The sequence below is a fragment of the Epinephelus lanceolatus genome, chromosome 1, assembly GCF_041903045.1.
Source record: "Epinephelus lanceolatus isolate andai-2023 chromosome 1, ASM4190304v1, whole genome shotgun sequence".
Taxonomy (NCBI): Eukaryota; Metazoa; Chordata; class Actinopteri; order Perciformes; family Serranidae; genus Epinephelus; species Epinephelus lanceolatus.
In genome coordinates this window covers 19,379,576-19,404,267 of record NC_135734.1, presented here as the reverse complement: position 1 = coordinate 19,404,267, position 24,692 = coordinate 19,379,576, and the positions used below count along the sequence as shown (strand labels likewise).

Here is a 24,692-nt window from a genome sequence, read left to right as displayed (position 1 = left end):
TCTGCCTTGTTTATGCTGGAACAACAAAATGGTACATATTGTATGCAGCATTTATTGTTGAGAAAAGAGTGAATTAGCAAATTTTAAAAAGAACTTCAATCAGTTTTCCTCAAAGCTGCAGTTTGTAACTTTGATAAAAAATAACTTAACGTCATTTTGCTGAAACTGTCAACGCCATCCACACAATAGTACATGAAACAACCTGTGAAAAAAATCATGTTCCTCCTCCTCCTTGTAGTGCTCTTACTTACATTCCACTGCAATCCACTGCAGCTGAAGGAAAACAACCAGTCAGAGCCAAGGAGTGTCGACACAGCTGTCAATCATGTCAGTCACTGCTTGTGAACTGGGGTCCAACAAGGCAGCACTGATCAAATATGATCCAAGATTCTATGACTGTATTGCCTATTTGTTTGTTTACAGAAACAAATTTTATTGTACTGTTTGCTGTAAAATGAGACTTGACTGTTATGAACATGGTGGCTGGGGCACTCTCATTTTAAAGCTAAACAGTACACTAAAATATGTTCCTGAAAACATTTGAGGTGAGAAATAAGCAGTGCAGTAACATAAACGTGATTCATTTTTGATCAGTTCTGCCTGGTTTGACTGCAGTTCACAAGCTGTGATTTTCAGCTGTGTTAGAGACTCCTCAGCCCTGATTGGTTGTTTTCCTTTGGCCGTGGTGGATTCTTGCAAATGTCTTTAGAAGTAGCCTATGACAAAGAGGCAGATGAACATGACTCTTTTTTTACGTACTATCTGCCCCATGTAAGTCTTTCAGTATATAGTGACAGTTTCAGCAAATAGACCCTTTTACTGATACTGAACAGTATGTTTTTTGGTGGGCAGGACTTAGCTGGAGGCAAAACAATTCTCCACAGGCATTAGCCAGGGCTAGCTAGCAAGTTCTGTTGGCTTGTTTTAGACAATGGTGGAAGATGATGCGAGTAGTGCATTCAGGAATACTCATTCTGAGTGTCAGAGTGCACTCTGGCACAAATTGCACCAATGGTAAATTGGGAGCGCTGCCGGAATGTACCATTCGGTTATCCAGAGCACCGCACTCTCAGAGTGACAGAGTGCACTGTGGGTCCTCTGTCTGGGGAGACAGAGCAGCAGAGTGCCAAGCGGAGTGAAAGTGTGATTAACTTAACCGTTCATTAATTCATATAGAAATATCACTCTGTTTGTTTGACCAACAGGGCTCTCATTTTAGTATAGAGCATCAGACTGAATTTAAGAACGCACCATGTCAGGTCACTCACTCTCTGAGACCGTGAGTGTTACTTGAAAAAGTAAAGACTGACCAACGGGACCAGACTGACTGAACCGTATGCTCTCACTCATTGGATGGATGATCTGACAGGATTGCTATAGGTGGGAACTTGATCGGTTCCCTCCAGTTTGTTTTGCTATTGAAGCTAATGTTTGCTAATGTGCTAAAAAGTTAGCGTTACAGAGGAATCCAATATTCCTTTTAATACCTCCCCAATTTCTGATGACGTAGACATGATAACCCTTAATACACGTAATGTTATTCATCCCTACAACAGGAAATACTTTTTTCCCTAACCTGATATGAGATGTGTGCTGCACATGTGAGCATTTTAATAATCGGCTCGTCCAGTCTTTTTGTCTCATCATATTTAAACATAGTTGTCTTTGTGACGGGCAGAGGCAGCTGGTATGTGATAAAATTTAGGTTTTGAGCCATGACTCCTTCTATTCAGGCTCCCAGTAACACAATGAGATGACACTGTAAGACTCCTATGTAGCCTACAGTCCTGTGGTCATGAGAGTCATGTTTTGCCTCCAGGAGTTACTTACAACAGTTTTAAATGTCCAATGTGTAGGATTTACAGGGATATATTGGCAGAATTTAATATAATGTTCATTTTATGTTTTTACTAGTGCATAATCACCTGAAACTAAGAATTGTTGTATTTTTCTGACCTCAGAATGAGCTGTTTATGTCTACATACAGGGCGGCTCCTCTTCCACAGAGTCGACATGTTGTTTTATTACAGTAAATCAGAACAGACAACGCAAACACGCGCCCTAGATAGACATTCACGTTTTCACATTTTTGCATCTGCCACCATGATTCTCTTACACACTCGGCACATGTGAGAAGTTTCAATTGGTTGCAAGCGGCAACCTCACTATGCTACTAAATCCTACATACCAGACCTTTTAAGCTTTATTTTAATGTACAGGCTATTTATGTAGAAGAAAGGAACAAAGTGCTGTGATTAAACAAGCTGTGAAAGAAAAACACGGGAGAGATTCACTGACATCCAAGTCCCTTTTTTTACATTCATGTTGCGCGAGTCCCTGCCAACTTGATTTCTCCAACATGAGATTAACCCTGTCTGTTGACACACAAACCTCCGCAACAGCTTGTTGTGGTCTCCAACCAAGGCACTCGATGGAGGCGAGCAGAATGTCAGCGGGTGCTGAAGATGGCGGCGTGGGGGCGTAAGAGTAATTAATTTTCTGGGAGCTTTGGCCCCAGAGCTCCAGAGCCTCTTCCTTTCATTTTATATCAGGTCCGAGGATCTTCACCCTCACAGCTCGCGGTTCTGCTGTAGGGGTCTCCAGCCTTATCTGCACCCCCGTCTTATCTTTAGCTTGTTCCTGCAACCTGACTGCGGGAAGATTAGCTCTGCACCTCTTGTCAGCTCCTGATTTTTCCTTCAGTGAAGACAGAAAGGAGCCCAACATAAGCCAAGATTAAGCTAGTACTGTGGGTGTGCTCACCATGTTTTCCTGGAGGTCTGCTGGAGCTGTGGTGGCTGGGGTAAAGGTCAAACCTGTTTAGTTAAAGCCCTCACTTTTACAGAGTAATTACACATGAAAGAGTAGGAAGAAAGTTCACTAGGGAACATATGGTATGTCCTAATAGACCCCTGTATATATCCCACTTATAATTCCTTTCTCGTCAGTTGAAGCTCAGACCATCCCAAATGTATATTTCATATATATTCCTGACGTCAGGCTCTAATGAAAATACAATACAGGGAAATGTGTTCTGTTTAAAGCTCGGTGATGACCAGTCGTACAGCAGATTTGGGTCAGTTGCTGGCTCTAAGCTGTCACAAGAAGAGGGCTAGAAGCAGGAAGTTGAAGGCTCTGATGACGGGACCTTCTGGGAGAGATCACAAGCTCAGCCAATTAGCTGCTGAAAGGCTGGTGTTGAACTTTGACCCTGCCTGCTGTACTTTCATTCTACAGAGAGATCTGATTTTGTTCATTAAGCCCAGTGTGGTATATTCTCTGCTGTCTACAGCTTGCTATTACACAAGCATCAGAGGCAGGGCAAGGCCACAAATGGTCCAATTACAATTTCACTTCAGCATTTTGACATTTAAAAGAGAGAGAGAGAGAGAGAGAGAGAGAGAGAGAGAGAGAGAGAGAGAGAGAAGTGGAGAGTTTGTGTAGAAAGAAAAATATGAGCGTACATTCTCTTAGAGAGAACTGTTTGACTTTCCGGTAAACTTTTACCCTCTGTGCTCAAAAATTATTTTCATATTGAAATACTGTGGATTGTATTACTTAAAGCAAGGCAGTAATTATAGTATAGTATATGTTGGGGGCAAACCCACCCATCACCCCCAGTATTCAAACACACACTGATAGCCAAACTAATCATTACCAAATAATTAATGTCATAAAAACTCAACAAATTAACGTTATTATTACCCCTGGTTCTAGTATTACAGTGTGCTGCACTTCTGTGTGTGGTTTGTCCAAGTGGTGTTGCCGTACCCCAGCAGAACACAGCTCACATGTCTTGATTTATATGATATTTGTCAGGTATCCCATGTGAAGGGCGGTAGGGTGCAGTAGTAAGCATTGTCACCTCACAGCAAGAAGGTTCACAGTTCGAACCCACAGTGGGGGAGCCCTCCTGTGTGAAGCCTGCATGTCCGCAACGCCCCGTGTTCGCATACTTCAGCCTCCTCCCATTCTCTAAATTGCCCATAAGTGTGAATATGAATATGAATGGTTGTCTGTCTGTCCTGTGATAGTCTGACAACCTGTCCAGGTTGTACCCCGCCTCTTGCCCAGATTTTTTTATTGGATCTGATTAGGGAATACTTTGTCCAGACTTTACCAAAACTTTTACTCCAAAGCAATAAACAGCCAGCCCTCACTTCTGATTAAACCCTGACAGACTTCAGCTGGTGCTGTTCATCAGCTCCCTTTTAATGGCGCCCTTTTTTGGCATATTATTGTGCATGTGTGTCAATTAAAAAAACCTGAAAACCCAAAGCTGTCTGCCTCTTCTCCCACCAAGAAAAGAAAAATCAAAGCACTAACTCCACTCATAAATAACTGCTGGTGTTTAGTAAATAAACATGCTGAGGCAAATTCCAAACATTAAGCTGCCGCTTGAGTTTTTAATTATCTCCATTCCCCAAAATGCAGTTTGAGAATCTGTCAGTTGATTGGGTTGAGTTCTTTTCGAAGAAAAATTGTATGTAACACAAGAATAGCACAATATGTTATGTGTGAGACTTTTTCTTGTGCAGTTCAGCTGGAGAGACATAATAAGTGTGTGGGCATGTGTAACTGTATTACACTCTTCCTCCACTTTATTACGGGCATTAGTGACATTATGAAAACCTTTATTGTTTTGTTCTGCAGTAGGTTACAATATTCACGCAATGGTTAAATTTAGCTTTCATGCTGTGATTGTTTTATTCAGAAATCAATCAGTTAGACTTAAGGCTGCAATAACTGTTCACTAATGCTGCATTCCAGGCAAGTTTCTGAGCCCGTTAAGTCACCACTTCAAGTCATGACTCACAACTTCATAGCGTTCCAGGCATGTCACGCCAAACTGTCAAAGCAACATGGTGGACCATGCAGGGTTTATGTTTGTTCACATCTATCGTCAAAGGTGCTGGTTCCTTGCTCATTTGAGCGAAATGGAGGAGGAGAAATGGCGCATAAGGTCACAGATGCTATTATACTTTTTATTTTACGTTATCAGTGTGTTTGGGAACGTATTTTGTATTGATTTATTCTTGCACTGGAAACCAGCTGTTAGAGCGCCTGCCAATAATGCGTTAACATTAGCAAGTTATTTTTTGTCTATTTCTCACCGTGTATCTCCTGCATCAACACTGCATCCATGGGGCTGCCATTGTTGTTTAGAGGAGTAAGGTAATTGGTTTAGGGGGCTATGTGATGTCAGAGAGCGTAGCGTAGTTGGGAGTACATCGATCTGGTACGAGTTCACAGTGGTAAGTTACGGGTCTGACTGCCGTTCCAGTGCACTTTCACGGGTAGAAGGTTGTAAAAACACGAGTTACAGGTTGCCTGGAATGCGCCATAAGCCCCACCACCACATGCTGGATGGGTCAAACAAACATCGGACTTTCACCCAGGAGCCGCTGCTTGCTAGTATGTGTAGCATACTATGCTAGTGAAATATGTCATATAACATACGTCAGGTACTTATTTTAAGCCAAACCATGATGTTTTCTCTAAACCTAAACACATGTTTTTATTGCCTGAACCTAAGAAAGTAAACGTAAATACAAAGTGCTTTATTTATGTTCCAAGTTTATTTTTGAAAAAGAGAGTGTGTGCAACGAGCAGAAACTCTACATTTCCTGTGAAAATGGAAGATAGTTTTGAAAAGACACAATGGATGTAACAGAAGTAAATTGACACGCCGTCCCTGAGCATCCAAAACTAGGTATTTGACAAGTTGGGAGTGAGAATGTGTTGCAAATCCTCACCAACTGATTATCCATGGAAATAAAGAAGCAGCCCTGTCAAGGGTGTAAATATAAATAGTGCAGGTAGTGTGGTTCTTTTCTTTTCTTTTCTTTTCTTTTCTTTTCTCTATAAAAATTTTGAGTAAACTATATATAAAAAAATTTATTGAATGAATAATTACTAATTCTCTTTGATATTTTTGTCATATACAGGTATGCAGTGATTCTTGTTGGGTAACATGCATGTGGATGTTGACAGATAATACAATACAGTAGCTAGTTTAGGTGCAAAATCTCTCAAGACTGGATAAAAAAAAAAGTGGCAAGACAAGAGAGGAGCTAAATACAAAAGGAAAAAGTAACAAAGCTTCCTATATTGGACTATTTTGGATTTCTTTATAAACAGTTGCCAGTGGTGTGTGTGTACCTTTTAACTAGTAACTAGCATGTATTAGGGTCCGTCACAATAGCACTGGGGTCCATCATAACTACCTAATGCCACTGAGCCTTGTTCTTGGAAAACATATTCAGACAAGCAATACGTTGGGTAGATATGTTCTTCATTGTTTGTATTCTCACATTGTGCTGATGAGGAATGATGGATTTTGTTGAACTTAAAGGGCCAGTGTGTAAAATGGGTTGAAAACAGTGACATCAGTGGTCAAATTCTAGATTGCAGGGCTCACTCGCTCACCCCTCCCGTCGGGTAAATGACGGTGGCCTCGCAGGGACAAAAAGCCTTGCGCACGAGTTTTTCAGGAGTAGGTCTATCTAGCGATGAGGTGAATGTTTATTTAGAAATCTAAACCATGTTACGATATTGTAATGAATCCCTCACGAGCAGGAGACCAGAGGAGCGTTCGGGAAAAAGGCCCGTTTATTTGAGCACTCCAAAAACTTACTCCAGGGGGTAAAAGACTCCGTCCCAAACTCTGACTCTTCTAGCGTAACACACACACTTCATACACACATACTCGTTTACCATACCAAGTGGGGACCCCCCTCCCCTCTCCGCTCCGCCAACCTCCAGCCCGCACACTGACTGACAGCGTAGCCTGTAAACAGAGCTCAGCTGTTTATTTAGCCTAGCAATATCTCTGGATTATAGTAGCTGCAATGGACGACTTTGAACACGATTTTGAAGAATTTCTTGTAGCGGACACAGACCCAGAGCCATACCTGTTTGAGCCGGAGCATACAGATGGAACTCCATGTGTTTGATGCTGAGTGGGCGAGAAGACAGGCTGAATGCACAGAATGGGATTCGGTGCTACTGCTGCCATCGCTGGGGAGATATATCATCAGGAGGAAAAGCGCCGCAGAGAGTGCATCACAAGGAGTGAAGTTGCGTCTTCTTTTCCTCGCAGATGACGGTTCGGGTTCATTCTCTCCTGTTGCGTGGTAAGTGTGGTCCATTCGCAAACTTTATAACTAAAAAAACTTTTCACTTCTCTCTATCGATGAACTACTAACACTCTCTGCTGTTTCCTCCTCCTTCTTCCTTCCTTCCGCTGTCTTCGTTGGTTCATTTATACACACGAAACGCGTTCTCTGGCTGGCTGGATTGTCCGCTCAGTCTGCCATACATACATGGCGGCGCAAGATGGCGACCTCTCTAAAGCAAGGCCCTTGCTATATATATATATATGTAAAAGCATAATTATAAGGCTACGAAGACCAAACGAATTTTATTTTATAGCGATTATACACTTATATAAACATATTAATGGGTAGAATATTCAGATTCAGATTCAGATTGACAAGAAACTATGCCAAATATTACACACTGGCCCTAATATGTGTATATGCGCTGAGTTACAACAGTATGATATCATATCAAGATAACTGACGTGGAAGTGTTATCATCTTTTCCTTTTCTTTAGGTAGACTATGCTGATGAGAATCCCCTGCCTACACCTTATCTTTACATGATTTAGCTCCACTGTGTGTTTGATTTGGCATTTCATGTCTCAGATATGAAGCAGAGTCTTACTTGTTTGCACAGCACATGTGTGGCTCTGTGTTTGCATGTGCATGTACTGAGCACACAAGGATATGACAATCCTGTCATCACTATTTAAATTAGGTCTCTCTTGCATCATTTCAAAATGCTTGACCATCTGCAGGCCTTCTCTCCATCCTCAGAGGGACTTGGACAGCATGGCAGTGGCTAACAGTGAGCCCACTGTGTTTGCACAGGAACACTGTGTGAAATCTGTCATGGCCTCTGTTTATACTCAGGCACTGCTTCGTGTCTCTCCCTGCTGAAGAGCGCGGGTCTCAGTCTGGAGTGGGCCTGCTACTTTTGTGTGGAGGTTTTTTTTTAATGCTGTAATTGTATTTCTGTGGCATCATTGTCCTTCAGCAAATAAAGTCCCAATTTAGCCTGACAGGAACAATAAAATACAGAAGTTGAGATTTTTTTTTTGTAGATCCTGAACCCACTCGACCAAGATAAAAAATATTTTTAAAAATAAAATAAAAAAGTTTTTTTGGGAGTTAGTTTGCTTCCGTTTTCAGACTGGTCATCCGTGTTGACATTTTCGTGATGACACATTCTTCCTCTAACCCCTCCAGTCAGCAATTATCAGTGTTTCTGAACACATCCTGCACGCACACATATATGAGGGAATGCTATGTATTTGTTTTATGATTATGCTTGTTGCTTCCTGAATTTTTTTTCCTGTGATTCCAGTATATGGGAGAGGCAGGCGGGTTAAGATAGTGATAGGTAAGTAGGGATGGAGTTTTTGGAGGGGCAGGTATACTGTACAGCAGCACTGACAGGTACATATGGGTATAAACAGTGTTGTGTGTAACGCATTACCGCGTTACCCAATAAAAGTAGTTACGTTACTGTAGTTAGGTTACTGTACGTTACTGTAACGCGTTACAGTAACATAACTACTTTTATTGGGTAAAAAGTAGTGTAACGCGTTACTACTGAAAATATGGTAACGGAACGTAGTTACTTTGTCAGTTGGGCACAACGTTACTTTTCCTGGGGACAGATTTGACGGTGACACTGCCTGTCTGCCTCAGCTGCGCACTAGGCAGGAACTGTGACAGTTGCCATGTCAACAGTGCAGACAGGAGCGCCAAAATCAATAATCGTATGAGGAATATGGAAGATACACACGCCTCCTCGGATTATTTTAATGGTTTGTCAACCGAAGACAGGTTAGCTTATTGTAATAAGCTAACAATTAGCAACGGAGTGAGGTTTCCTGACCCGTACTTAATGTCGGGTTAGTGGGTCACCGACCCAACGAAATGGCCTAATCTACAGTGGCCAGACATTTTTTTATATCTTGTGGAGAAACCCAGCATTTATACGCATGAAAAACTCAAGGCATATAAATCCCTTGATGTGTATAATTTTGTACTTTGTGGTCATGTCCAAGATATTGAATACCGGGATTTATCTGATGGTTTTTGTGCTCTACGGACCGAAGTACTGCTGAGCCAGCGACAAGGACACAAAACAGTAACATTAACTAATGTACAAGACCTGAGCGATTCTGAACAAGTCGACCAACTATATACTGACAGCGAACTGCACTTGTATGGCTGGATAAGTGTTGTTTAATGTAATGTTAACCTCGCTAGTCAGACCTCAGACATGGGCAACATACGACCCCGGAACCTCAAAGGAAATCAAAACGACCCCCAAAACATCAATAAAATGCAGCATTGTGTTAACAGAAAACAGAACAATCATAACCTGCCTACCTTCCTGGCGCTGTGTGAACGGCAGCCTGTTGCAGCAGCTCCTATTTTGTGTATTTTAAATTGCTGCTGTGACATTGAAATTTCCCCCCGAGGGGTTAATAAAGTACCTACCATACCATACCAGAAGAGAAAATGAATTAATTTATTCGTGCAGGTCTGTAGCTTACTGCAAAGTATGAGTCTGTTACACAAACACAGTCTCACAGTTACACACGTAATAACAGAACAGAAAATGATTTATTCATGAATATGACACTATTTGTTCAAAGATAGTGTCTGTGAATATTAATATTTTCCTCATTCAGTGATGCAGCAGGTCTGGCAAATAGGCTATTAGTAGTAGTAATCTGTCATGTAACAAATTCATGTAGCCTAGTTAACACAAATTAACTCTCACTCTTTAATCTTTATTTTATCACCAAAGTGGTAAATACCAGTGGGAAACTCGGATTTTTTCACATTCAGGAAATGAGATGGGGTTCTACCCAAAGTCAAGCACCATAAAAGTAACATAAAAGTAACGAGTAACGTAAAAAGTTACTTTTCACAGAGGGTAACTAAGTAAAGTAAGGGATTACTTTTTTTAAGAAGTAACGAGTAATGAACAAACACTACTTTTTAAAAGTAACTTCCCCAACACTGGGTATAAACATACATATACAAAGTATGTACATTCTTCACATCCTTATGCATGTTTGGTTGCCATGTTGTTGTTTTTTTCTTGTCCTCATCTGGAGGGTCAAAGGACAGAGGTTGTCGTATGCTGTGCAGATTGTAAAAATGTGTCATTTGCAGTATTTGGATATATTGGATAAATAATATTGACTTGGCTTGACTTAATAATTATTGTATAACTAACTCCAGCAAGGAGATGGAATAAAATTTGATCACAGAAAAATTATTAAAGGGCTAATCATACTATAAGCATGCTTATGCAGATATTGTGTGTTAATAAAAAACTGAAAAACATTGTCAGATGTCAAAAAAATATACAATATTAATAGTCTGCAAGTCAAGTTGCACCTATCAATTCAATTCAATTCAATTTTATTTATAAAGCCCAATATCACAAATCACAATTTGCCTCACAGGGCTTTACAGCATACGACATCCCTCTGTCCTTTGGACCCTCACAGACGTGCAATAGATGTCATACAGAACAGATCAGCATAATAAATTAATTATCACACCATAATTGCTTTATAACTGCACTTTAAGTTACAGGAGGATTTTCCTGCACCTACATTCGTGAAGGGAATAAGGTGTTTACTGGGCCAAAACAACTGCAGTGTAAACAGGTGGTGCAGCTACAAACCCTCACACCACACTACGTCTCATTCTACCCACTCTCCAAATTTAGGAAGCAAAAACAGAAACAGTTAAAGCACAACTCTTAAAATAAATAAATCATTTAACTTCAGTTGCAGGTGGAAAATTATTGTGGGGCTTATAAGTGACATTTTGCAGTACTGATTTGTATTGTTTTTAGTCTTGTGTGTTTATGGTGTTTGGTGTGGTGGTGAGCGCATAAAGACGAGCTTTTCATTTATTCAGTGGACACGTTATACATTTCTATGCAGCAAAGCCATTAAGCTGGAAAAAAAGGAAAGGAAAATCAAGCATTTATCCCTCGCTGCCACTGAGGGCCACTGAACAGCACAGGCAGCTTTACACATGTGGTTCTATTTTGAGAGATAGAGACAAGAGACAACTTTGGGATGATTGACAAGCAACAGCTGGGAAGGAGGATAAAACCAGCCTGGAATACAGTGTCACAGGAACACAGGTGTCAGTCACAGCGGCTAATTAAAACAAAGCCAGCAGTGTTAATGAGAAATGATGAGTGAATGTGCTGCAGCTCTCATTTCTGTCAGTTTACCTTTGACAAACCTATCAGCGAAGAAAGACTCAGTGATCTCAACAAAGTTTGTAGACAAAGGAGAATTAATTGACTCAGAGAAGCCCTTCTCTCATTCTCGCACTGCACAGAGTGATGGTGGATTAGTGGCGAGTGTAACCTCATTTCACAGCTACAAAGGTCAGATTTGCGATATTAAATCCTTTACCTGCTCACTCATGTGCATGTTTAAAGCTTGGACAACTGCAGCAAAGAACATGCCGAACAACTCCAGGCATGATATGAAAGCTCCTCTGCACCCAATTCACTGAGTGCCTGCTCCCATGTGATGCAGGTTGCCTTTGATATAGGAAGAAAATAGCAAAACCTCATTTCATAATTCAAATTAGCCAATTAAGGTTAGCTCAATAACAACCTCTCCAGATTCATATATGCAGGGGCTTTTGGGGAAGTGCTTGGTTTATAGCAGCTATCCTGGGTCACACCCCTACATTCAGTTCTCACCTCATGGAGAGGGATCAGAGGACGCCCATCAGATACAGAAGCTGAAGTTCCACATCACCCTGAATAAGATCAGGAGATGGTTATGGTGTTTTTAGTTACGGCGGACAGGCCCTCTGAAATGCTTGCCGAATGAACCGTGATCTACATGTACTGTGTCTAAGCTCAAAACCTTTCTGTTCTCTCACGTATGTGTTACCACAGTATTATGGTGTTGTGTGTGTGCGCACAAACATTATGTGTATGTGTAAACTGTCTGGTTTCACAGACCTATGAAGAGTACAAGTTATATTAAGTTATCATAGGTATGTATTAATATATATTGCTTTTTTAGTTGGTATGTCATGTCTTGATGTTTTTCATGTCCGTTTTCAAATGTAAAGCGCTCTGTGCTTTTTTTTGTTTTGAAATATGCTCTATAAATAAATTTGTTTCCCAAAATTACTCACAGCATATGTTACGTGACTGACATTGCTACACTGGATGAGACAACAGCTTGGTTAGGCAGAGTTGCGTGGACGTTCCTTAAAAGGAAGTGAGTCTAAAACCACAAAAAAAATGTCTTAAGCAATATTTAATCAGTTTCACTTCTCATTTCTGTGGCTAAGACTGATGTGACACTCAAAATAAAAAAATCATAACAAATTCCATATTGGTGATTCAGTAAAAAAAAAAAAAGAAAGAAAGAAAGAAATATCATTTATGTTGTAAGGTTCACATAAAAAAACATGGAAAATAGACAGAAATAAATAGACAGTTTTTTCAGCAATCTCACAGTCTTGGATAAATGTTTATTCAAACCTTTATTGTTTGTTTTTTTAACAAAAAAAATACATATTATAATATAGTACATATTACATAATATAGTAAATGTTAGCAAGCAGTTGTCTTTTTATACATCCAGCAGACATGGAACAAAATGAGTATTAATCTGGATTCATATTTGTGTCCACCTGTTGAATAAATGTCCAAAGTTCAAAAGTTCCTTTTAGCGTTGTTTTGTTCTCCACCAACTCCTGAGGGATTAAGTTGGCTTTCTAGATGCTATTACTGTAAACCAGCTGGCTGCCAACTTTGCCTGTCTTCCACTGGGTGCTGGGCAGGTAGTGTACAGTGCATGTTTATCAAAGCTTTTCCACCTAAACAGCTGCCTGCTGTGACTGAAAACTACACTGGGACCCGTGAGAGTGAACCAAAACAGTACATTTGTAGCTGTAATTCCAAAACAATGAGCTGAAAGACACCACAAAGCTGTGTTTAATAAGATAGTGAGTGTTATAATGATAGTGATAATTCTCTGTGTCACAGAAAGTGACCTCTTTTACAGTCATTTAATACATTGATAAAAGTACTCCCTTAAAAATGACTCAAGTTAAGGTGAAAATTATCATTTGAGAAACAAACTTAAGTGAAAGTAAAATAGTACTACTTGGTTCACAAATTACTCAAAGTACAAATTACTTCTCATTTTAATATTTTTACAGGGCCAGTGTAAAATACTAAAAAAAACAGCACTTGTTGATAAAACTTTTCTAATGAAGCAGAGCAGATAGTCTAATCAAACAGATAAGGAGAGCTTACACAGAGATATGACCAATCTCCTCTATCTCCATCTCTTCCTCTCTACCCCTCCTTATCATAACATCAAAGATTACCATTACACATGAAAAATTAACATATCTGACCTTTGCCAGCTAACTACATTTTCACCCACAGTATGTGCAGCTTACGTCAATGAGCTTGTGGAGGTTAGAAGAGGAGTTTTAAAAAGCAGAGGTCTCAGTGTTTTTTGGGAGGCACAGCACAGACTCCATCATGTAACTGTTGTTATTTTTTAATTTTTGGTATAAATAGTGTGGCCAGATGTGGCTGGAGGCAGCCTCTTGTTCTGGGTATTTCTCCATCATCACCACATCATGGTCAAAAGACAAGTGGTGCTTCTTTCTCACCCAAGCAGCTGGAAACATGGCATCTGCAGTAACAGTGCTTCTCTTGCACAAATTAATGTCTTAAAAGTGCACTTAAGTAAAATGTAGAAGTACGAATATAAAAAAGAAATATTAATAAAAGTACTGTAGCCACCCCTGCCTTTTGTTAAGATAAAAACATTAACTATGGCACCTTTAAAGCCGGAGACGTGACAGCATGTCACTTAATGGTCAGTATTTTTTTTTTTTTTTAAATCCATTACCAGTGTTTTAATATCCTATATTGTAATTTGCATTTACAGATTAAAGTTCATTGTGACTGGAAATAAATTAGCGATAATATGTTAAACTGACTGCAACTGTGCAGCGCTACTTGACAACCCAAAAATATGGCATCACATCATATGGTATGTATTGTCCCTCTATGCAACTGAGGCTCCACAGTGTTGAAATAGTTGAAGTCTCCTGATTTAAAGGACCATGCAGGACACATTTGATGACGACACTTGGCAAGCACATAGGCTGTAGCATACAGTTATTATAGCTGGCAACAGTGGACAGTTTGCTTTTGCATGCTTGAAGCTCTATACCCTTGTTCCTGAGACTTGAATGTGCTCTGCACTGATCATCATCAGCTCTTTCCATAAGGGATGAATTCTTCATGGATACCAGACCCAGTATCCGGGAAAGAGTCATCCCTTTCAATTTCATTAATCTTGCCAAGTAATTTATTTCTGTCTATTTCCAAGGCATTATATTTCTCCCGTAGTGTTCTCACCAGGTTCTTGTAGCAGGTACATGAGTGAGTTGAATTCTCTTGAGATGGGTCAGTCTCACACACGTCTGCATTTATGGAGCCGTCAAAAGGAAACTGATGTGTGGTGTCTGTTTTCGAATAAACTGGGAAAAAGCAGAAACTGCGGGTCATGATTGCAAAACGTACCGTGGAATACATTACAACGTGCTGTGACTTATCGTGCATTTCTAAGAAAACATACAGGTGTTCACAACTTACAGGCAAGGCGCAGGGAGATATTGAGAGTGGCTTGTACGATACACAACACTCCTAAAGTTAAAATCCCAATTCTGAGAAGTCTTCTCTCTGTGGCCGTCATACCTGCACAACACACACAGTTCAGGAGATCATTATGCAATTCAGGGTAAAGACACTATACTATCCCACTTTGATGTAAGATTGACTTTTTTTTAATCACAGTTCTTTTAGGTTGATGATCTGAGCAACAAATCCGATCATTGTCGATTGTTCCCTGAGGCTTCATCATTCTGACAGCAAATTATTAAAACATTAAGGTACATTTTACAAAAGAAAAAAAGAGGCAATGATTGATGAACAATAGAGTGAATAATAGTGTTTTTCAACTGAATCTCTATATTAATTTGTATGTATTTAGTTTTGCTCTTACCTGGCTGCTTAGTGCCTGCCTTTCTTGTTTCATTTCCCTGAAGCTCATGTACAGTGGCGTAGTCACCGAGCTCCAACTCCTGCGCCATCGTGAGCTGCTGTGAGGAGGTCTGGGCTGATATTCACCGCTGCTCTTGACACTGCCTCGTATGCTTCTGCTCTGAGGGTTTTACTCGCATGTCTCTAAAAGGAAGGAAGTTGGTTTTGGTTTGAGGAAATACACGGTGTAAAGTTAGGTCTGATTTCATCCTTTTCGCAGAAATCTTAAATAGCTCATCTTTATGCAGCTCCAAACTGTCACAAACTGAAAAGAGAAACATTTTATTAAGGTCGTCTTGTGGTAATTTGATCAGCAAGAATCAGCTGAACTCTGATGTGCTCAACCTTTACAGTCTTTTGCATTTTCCCTAACGTACATTTAACTGTTGCACATTAATGCTGTATGTGTTTGTGCTGTTGCTGTATGAAAATAAGGCTGCCCTTTGTTTTCGCCTGACCACAGGACCTCACTGACATCACAGGCAACAGTTTCTCTGACCAAACAGCAGGGATAGAAACACCTGGCATGATGAATGCAGCCTTGGTATGCTTCACCAGCTACATCACCACATGCTTCTTCCATTGATTGTATAAAAGGGCTGTGGATTCATGGGCATTCATACACATGGCTCTTCTAACATCAACCTTTAAAAACAACATAAATGGAGAGCTCACCTTTTATTCCTGAAGCCTTGTTGCTAATTGAAAAGCAGCAGGTGTTTGTGTTTGTGAGGAATCAATTGTGCAACTGGTGAGTTGTATTTAGGACTTGTTCAGACTGCCAGCCTAAATCTGTTTTTTGGCGTATCCATATTGTATCCAGATTGATTTTAGGAAGTCTGGACGGCAAAAACCCACATGAAATACGGTTTTTACAAATCAGATCCAAACCATATTTGGAGGTGGTTTGAAATGTGATTCTATTCCAGTCCAGATTCTCAAATTGGATTTCAAAGTGTCTTTTGCGTCACTCGGTATGCGACCAACAGCAATGATGCCAAATCTAGAGTGATGGAAGTGCTGAGCAGAATCCATGCTGCTTCTAGCAGAGCCTCATGGAGGACAACATGGACAACATCAGTCCGTGGGCAGACACAGAGATTAACTGTCTAATGGCACTTTGCAGGCACCTCAAAACAACCACACTTCACAGCGTGAAAATAATGGACCTCCATTTCTCACGCTATATTGTCACCAGTGTAGTTACTGATACCTACATGCTTACACAAATCCAATCAGATCACTCACAAATAACAGTGTATACAGTCTGTCTTAAAGGTCCAATGTGTAGGATTTAGGAGCATCTATTGGCAGAAATGGTATGTAAAATATTCTCTCTTTTTTTTCATTAGTTTATAATCACCTGAAACTAAGAATCCTTGTGTTTTTGTTTCCTTAAAATGAGCCGTTTATATCTACAAATTGAGCAGGTCTTCACTCATGGAGACTGCCATGTTGTTCTACAGTGGCCCAGAACACACAAATCAAACACTGGCTCTAGATAAGGCCATTCATGTTTTTCGCATTTTTGCATCGGCTACCGTAGTTCACCTATATTCTTGGCACATGACAGAAGTTTCAGTCCTGCAACCTCACTGCTATATGTCACAAAATCCAACCCGGTCTCACTTCGATGTCCTCAAAATCCAGCATTTGGGCAGTCGCTTGCGGTCTCAGACACTGACGAAAAAGGCTGTCCTTTAACGTCAGCATGATACACAGCAGAAGTCCGAGTAGGGTGGATGGGTCCAACAAACCCTGACCCTGAGAGTAGTGTTCGTGTCCTGTAAGATTATAAAGACAAACACTGTTCTTTTTTCCTAAACCTACCCACATGCATTTGTTGCCGAAGGAAGAAAAAAGTCAATTTGCGGTATTGTACCAATGTAGTGCATTTATTGTGAAAGAGACTGTATGTAAACATTAAATTTCCTGTCAAAACAGAAAAGTATTTTGAAAGAACAGGCAGAAATTGACACAGCATCCCAAAACGTCAACAATCAACGCACCCAGGGTACCTTTTACGTCGTATCTGGACGTGGAAAGTCCATGACCAAATGTCGATATATGAAGAGTTCGGAGTGAGAATGTGTTGCTAAATCCTTATCACTGGATCTTTTAAGATCTGATTTTAGAAAGAATTCTGACTGACCTGTAGTTTTACTTTAGCCTTAGTGTTCGTAATGGTGTTTTTTAATGTGAATTTGTGTTTCACAGCCATTCTGCACTAATATACCAACCCATTCTCATCCCAACTCATCAGATACTGCAGTATGCTTGCTGTACACGTAAAAATATGACGCACTAGGTACCTTCCTGCATCCGTTTTGGACATTCAGGGACGGTGTGTCAATTTATGCTTGTTACATCTTTTGTGTCTTTTCAAAATAAACCTCAGTTTTCACAGGAAATGTATTGTTTCTGCTCATGAAATGCATACGGTTTCACTTACAGAGGTAAGTAAAACATTTCATTTATAGGTTAATTTCAAAATAGGCCCAGGATTAGGTTTAGAAGCATGCTACACATGCTTGCACACTATGTTTTTATTCAAACAACTCCAGACTTGAGCAAGAAAACAAACAGCGGACTCCCAGGTGACAGTGACAGGAGTTTGTTTGACCCATTCCCCTCCCCTCCTGCCCGCCTTGTATGGATTTTCTTACTCTTTACACTACGGTAGTTGCTGGCAGCGTCACAAACTGCCACTGTCCAGTGCATAGCATACCACCACAAAGGCGCCTCTGTGCATCGGTATCTGACACCAGGGTCCACTGTAAAAGTGGCGCGATTTGACGAGTTGGGTTGGGAGTGAGCTCAGGAGTGAGAGCAGGCTGAATATACAATATAACTGCCGTGACTTTAAAACACTGAACATTGTTATCTCATTGAGCCTTTAAAATCCAAAAACACATGAAAATGTGACATCAAAACATTGTCCTATTTTACCATAACCCAGAATCTAAAGAGGAGGAGTAACAGTGTGCGTCGTTATAAGAAAATTGGTAGCCTACGACTTTGACTTCACTTAAGTAATCAATCATCAGAGTGCTGCAAATTTAGGGACCATCCCAAAAATGCTCATGTATCACAACAAGCTGACCTGAAACCAACACTGTAAACAAAAGGATACATTTTAATGAAATGGAATTATTAAATTTGTTGAATGTCACATCACAGTGCAGCACACTCTGAGCCTATTCAAAATTTATCACTGGCTCACATACTTTGCCCTGCATTTTCAGCAAGAACGTGAGATCACAAGAAAACTGACAATAGCGACAGCTGGCTGTTGAACATTTAGTGACAGGTATCACCTAACACATGCAGGGTGTGATAACAGGAGAATGCAATGCAAATGCAAGATGAAACCAGGAACATGTGATTTCCATGCGTGATATGGCTCCAACATTGACTGGTCCCTGTTCAGCTTACATTTATGTATGAACTCTCATCCGCCCAATTTAATATTTCTCCCAGAGGTGAAATCCAGGGGAAGAAGATGTTCATACCTGTCACCTGAGCAGGCTGCCACAGTAAAAGCAAAACTTTATCAATTCAAATTAAAGCCTCATTGGTGCAAATGATACAAATACTGACAACACTGTATCACTCCCGTATCCTAACAACCACAGGGGAACCGTACCATGATAGAGTTGTGGAGATGGGTGAAATTAATGGGTGTGTTCAGCTAGAGAAGAGCTGCTTCGTGACACTGAGGTGGATTACAGGGTGCAACAGTGCATTCTAGTGGCCAAAAAGAAAAATCACAAGAAGCATTTGGAAAATGTGCTCAGGTTAAAATATTTTTGTGGGTTTTTATTGCCAGTTTGAATGTTGAAAAGTGTTTTAAAAACTGATTAAATGCAGCAAATGGTCTCAGTGTGTAGCAGCAGTGATCGAATGCCTTCCTACTTCTGATGCGACAAGCTTAGACAAAACTTATTTAAGGGTGCCTGTGTCTTTTTTAACTGTGGGGAACCGTCGTGGGAAGAGGTCCAGATCATTAACACCAGATTACTTTATAATGCTCTACTAATACTGCTGAGGTCCAACTTCAGCCAAGTTGACAAAACCACTTGGTGATGCCAGTGGTGTAGTGATAGTCTACAAGTGAAGCTCATGAAAAGAGACTACAAAAGAGATGAGATTTGGGACTGTGTGGTTTAGAAGATATGAGTATATCATATATGGTATATATACAGTATTTATAGCTGTGTCCATCCATGCAGAAAAAACAATCCCAAACTCGGAGGCACACACATACCTGCACACATGGTCGCTGCACACATTCACTAGAAAACACTCAGCCATTCATGCCCACAGCTCCTCTCACACTATTCCATATCATGCACCCGTGCACACACATTCACATTCAATTACATGAATTCAGATGCACTCATGCAGGAGGGGACACACACAAACGCCCCACTGCATGCGTCCAGCAGGTATTTTAGGTGTGTGTACGTGTGTGTGTGTGTGTGTGTGTGCATCCATATGTGAAAGCTCAGTTTCTAAAAACAATACATAAATCATGGCAGCAGTCAATGGTGTGCATGTGTGGATGTGAATGCACCCACTAGCGCCTTCAGTGCTGCCAAACAGGGCATGGTGTCACTCTGCCAGCAGGAAACTTACAACTGAAGATCTTTATTCTTTGAAGAATTATTTTTAGCAAAGCTAGCGCCACAGCTCAAGGGAAGACAACATCGGCCTGTCGGTGGGTCCACCACCTTGATGCAAACCAAAATATCTCAACAAGTATTTTATGGATTTACACGAAAATTTGTGCAAAGATTCATGGTCCTAAGAGGATGAGTTGTATTGACTGGGTAATGTCTTGAAACAGTTGCCTGCATATGTTTGCAGAATCTGTAGGTAATGGGACAATTTAGGTTATGGAAGCATTCTGGTGTGTGTTTCTAGTCTGAGTAGTATTAAGCAATTATGTTTGAGCAGGCGTTGGTGGCGTTGGTGGAGAGCAGAATAGGCGGAACACTTTGGCCAACTTGCAATACCAGAACCCACTGACGATTGTCTGATAACGATTTAGCTTTTTATTACTTTTTTTTTTTTAGAATTATCTGCATTCATATGTAGATATCTTTTCATAAAAATTAGTGCACAATCAACTCCAACTCCATTCTCACATCTCAAGTTTCTAATCTGACTGTAAACACTGACCAGCACATTGAAGAGGACATCTGCTATTCAGATATCTGTTGAATTCACCAGAACCCCTGAAATATCGGCTGTTGCCCCCAGAAGCTAAATCCCTGTCAGACCGACGGCCGTCATGTTCCAAGACTGCTAACAGGGTGATCCCCTGACCTTTCCTCTAGTTTTGCTTTTTAGTGAAATCTCTTGAGTGGATGTATTGTCATTTGCACCACTTGAAAATCAACATCTAATGGTGAACTGGTAAGGTTCCCAGAGGAAGGATCCTCTGGATTCCCTCACCAGACTCTGTGAAATGTCTCAACTATTGGATGGACTGCAATAAAAATTAGTACACACATTCATGTTCCCTTCAGAGTAAGTTGTAATAACTTGGGTGATCCCTTAACTTTCTATATAGCGCAACCACTAAGTCAAAATTTTAATTCTCAATACCTGACATTCCCATTGTCTTCAGCTGTACCGTCAGTTTATACTACTTAGCAAACATGCAAAACTGCCATGGTGAACATGATAAACACTATGCATGCTTAATATAAGCATGTTAGCATTGTCATTGTTAGCAAGCTTAAAGGAGAAGTCCAGTATTTCGCACTTTGAGTCCCATTTCTGGGTTGTTTATGATGAAAGAGTGGCTAAGACCAAAATAGTGATGATTGCTCATTTTCGGAGAATTTGGCTTTCCCCTGCCTGGCTTAACACTGCTGCTTATGGCTATGTGTGAATCTGTCCTAAAACCATCCTAAACGTTTGTTTTCAAAGCCATGAAACTCACCGAGTTAGGCTGAGTTTTCTACGATTTTTATGTCAGAACATCAACGAACACCACTGACCACTTGGTGAGTTTCATGGCTTTGAAAATTAATGTTAAGGGTGGTTTTAGGACAGATTCACACATGGCCATAGGCAGCAGAAAAGGAGCAATTGTCAAAATGTTGGTCTTAGCCACTCTATTTCATCGTAAACAACCCAGAAATGGGGCTCAACGTGCAAAATACCGGACTTCTCCTTTAAATTACCATTTTGCTCAAAACACCGTTACGCCTGAGCACAACCTCACAATGCTGCTTTTTTGTAGTCTTATTAATACATCAGACAGACTGCTGCTCTGATTTCATATTAACATTTACACTGACATTGCCACAACTTAAAGAACATCACCATACACACAGTCAAACTTTCCTTAACCTCACATACAGTCAGCATTGCCTTTGCACTGTCAGAGGTAATTACTGTAGAAGGCTACTATTAAAGGAGTTAGTTTGAGATTCTCGACAGCCAGCAACATCCTATTTTTGCATGACATCATCCACAGTATGGTCAATGTGCCGTGTTTTTTTTTTTCTGAATACAGAAGCTTCAAACATTGTGCGCAGTTTTGTCTACAATGAACTTGTGCGGGACGACCAAAGATTTATCTTCTTAGAGAGAAATGAGCCAGATGCGGCATGTTGTTCCTCATTAGTGACATGCAGCTCACTCTTTTCCCTGTTAAAACAAATACTCTGCCTTGACTTTGTGGATGACAGCTGGAGATGAGTACTCAGTTAAGTGGAAGAAAATAAATCAAAGCACTTGCCATCTTTTTTGTGATGATTTGTCTAATTCTTCTCTGGTATGTCCAGGGAGGGGACGGGAGAGTGAGGAGATGGTGTGTGTGGTGGGGGATGAGAAGAGACAGAGAGGGAGTCAGGGAGAGAAAGTGTGTGTTTGGACCAGCTGCACAGCAAATCTGTTTATTCTGCACAATTTGGCATCAAACACAACAGACTGCTGAGTGCCTGCTACTGCTTGTGGTGCCCCATTAAAATGGAATTTATTGCTGCCTTAAGAGCAAGCCCGAATTACACATTTTTCCCTCTATGCTCTGTCCTCCCTCTTTCTCTCACTCATTTGCACTTCTTCTTTTTTCCGGCTGTGGTGATGGTAGTGGTGTGGGGGCTTTTTTCCCACTTCTACCAGCAGCTGTCAGACAAGTCATCAGAGCAGCTCATTACAGACCCAAATAGGCAGGTATGGCTGGCATGCCCACCTACCTGTCGGTCATTTCCACTGTCACCTGAGTGAGCTATGCTCAGACATCAAATTGAAAAGAGCCTGCACTGTCCATGTGACAGCATCTCATGCTCACAGTATACACTACACCCTATCTATGCTGAACGGTTTCAGTGTTTTACTGTCCCTCATCCCCCCTCAGAGGCCAGTTATCTGGCTGAAAGGTGTGTCATCACATGTATGAAGACATTCTTGTCATGTAAAGGCATGCCTAGGTTGTGTGGGTATTTTTAAGGGACAGTTTAATGCGACATCTTTGTGTCAGTCGCATCCAGATGTCAGTGACTGAAATAATCACACCCTGTTCAAGCTTTAGGACACACAACACCATGAGCCTGCCAACCTGTTAGCCATTTAGTTTACGCTAATTTGTTACCAGACTTTGAACTTATGCTGTAAAGAGAGCGTGAACTCGGGGCCCACATCTCGCTCCATAAATCTCCTCAGCCAATGATAAATTCATATTTAATGACCACGGCCATCGTCTGGGAAGGAGGAGCATTCTTTCATTATTGCCTCTTTCCCCTGCTGCTTGGTCGAGATAATTGATTTCTCTGTGGTAACAAGGTATCGACCACGCGTGGTAGCTGGCTAAGACGGCGGTTCGATTCAAAGGAGGGGTGGAGAGGGGGAGGAAAAAAACAGAAGGAACGAGGGAAGAAGAGATAGAGTGAGAGAGCGAGAGCATTGAAAGCCAACAAGCCATACAATTATTTGCAGTTAAAAAACTCCCCGGCTTTAGGTGGGTGTAGATTGGACAATGACTCTTGTCTTGTTTTTCAGGGCTTTTATAGGCCCAGAGCAGAGCACAGTTTGGTATTTCAGCGTTGTATGTTTAATTCACCAAATGGAAAGCATATTGATCACACAATCTGTCACATAATTCACTGAAAACAGTGTCAAAAACAAATCTGGAGGACCACTTTTCAAGCACATGCTTAGCCTGCTAAGGAATATCAGTCCTGGTCCTCATGTTTATACATGTGCAGTGTTAGACTTTATTTTCTAAACCTGACAAACAGCTCCTTCTCCTCAGCCTATTTTGATGTGATTTCAAAAGCAAATCTTCATGATGCCTGGTCTAATCCAGCGGTAAAATCTTCCAAAAATAGTGAGCAGGTTCAACAACAGCACAGCAGGAGCACAGAAATGCCTCCCAGCAAGTGACAAAATATGTAAAACACTGTGTTTTATGTGGCAAATGTACATACAGTCAGATACAAAACAGGCAGGAACTGTTTGTCTACTGGTTAACATGGCTTTTTGCTTTAAACGTATTGATTAGATACATGATCAGCCGGGTGGATTTGACTGGCAGTTATTGAGTTGACACCTCTGAGGTGCTGACATTATTGACCCCGACCACGAGCAGCCAACGTGCAGACACCCACAGCAAGAGCTTGACACCCATACACTGTATTTTCAATCAGTCAATAACAGCCATAACTAACCCTTTTGAATTGAATAATGTATTGATTGTATTTGCCGTCCAGAGATTGTTACAGTTCCTCTGGCATCACTGCCTGCAGGTCACTTTATAAATAGGGGAATTAAATAGTGCCGTTGTTGTTGTGTGTTTACCAGCTTACATTGTAATTTATTTAAGAGCTCTTAATTGGACTAGTTACTCATTTGGCCCTCGCTGGTCCCACAGCAGAGTGGAGCTCTATCACTGCACACTGGGGTATGCTGGAATATGGAGCTACAGAGATACACTGTACACAGCCAGCTGTTTGATGTCTGCAGCCGCCGAGCGTATGCTGCACCGTACAGCATAAATAAACACACAATCCCCCGATGAGAGGACAGATCGACACACAGGAGACCTTATTTCAGGCTAATGAACTATTAATGTTGATTTGAAATTCAAACATTTTCCGAGGGTCTTCTCTGCAGTCGTTCGTGGCTCTTTGTGTGTGTGTGTGTGTGTGTGTGTGTGTGTGTGTGTGTGTGTGTGTGTGTGCGAGTGGGAAAGAAAGGAAGGAAGCAAGCACGAACTCATTTGGATGAACTCTGCACACCATATTTTCATTTCTCCCCCAAACAGCTGGGCTCAGATCTCAAAGGGCCTCCTGTTGTTGAAGCTCTGTATTGAATGAGGCCATACAAAATGTATGTCAATGGGTTCAGCCTGGCTTAGCACTCTCCACAGTTACTGTTAATGGAATAACTATAAGATGTATAAATGATCCTTGCTTTAATTCATAATAATGTTGGACCTCATCGCCTGCCCACTCAGCCCA

General features: G+C 40.9%; 1 long non-coding RNA gene across 1 annotated transcript; it reads right to left on the bottom strand.

The window, feature by feature from the left end:
• Positions 1-13,234: 13,234 nt before the first annotated feature.
• Positions 13,235-15,349, bottom strand: LOC144462743 (uncharacterized). The gene is made up of 3 exons (XR_013490960.1): positions 15,179-15,349; positions 14,770-14,871; positions 13,235-14,654 (listed from the first exon to the last, which is right to left on the bottom strand). It is a non-coding gene; the product is annotated as an uncharacterized LOC144462743 (long non-coding RNA).
• Positions 15,350-24,692: the final 9,343 nt, after the last annotated feature.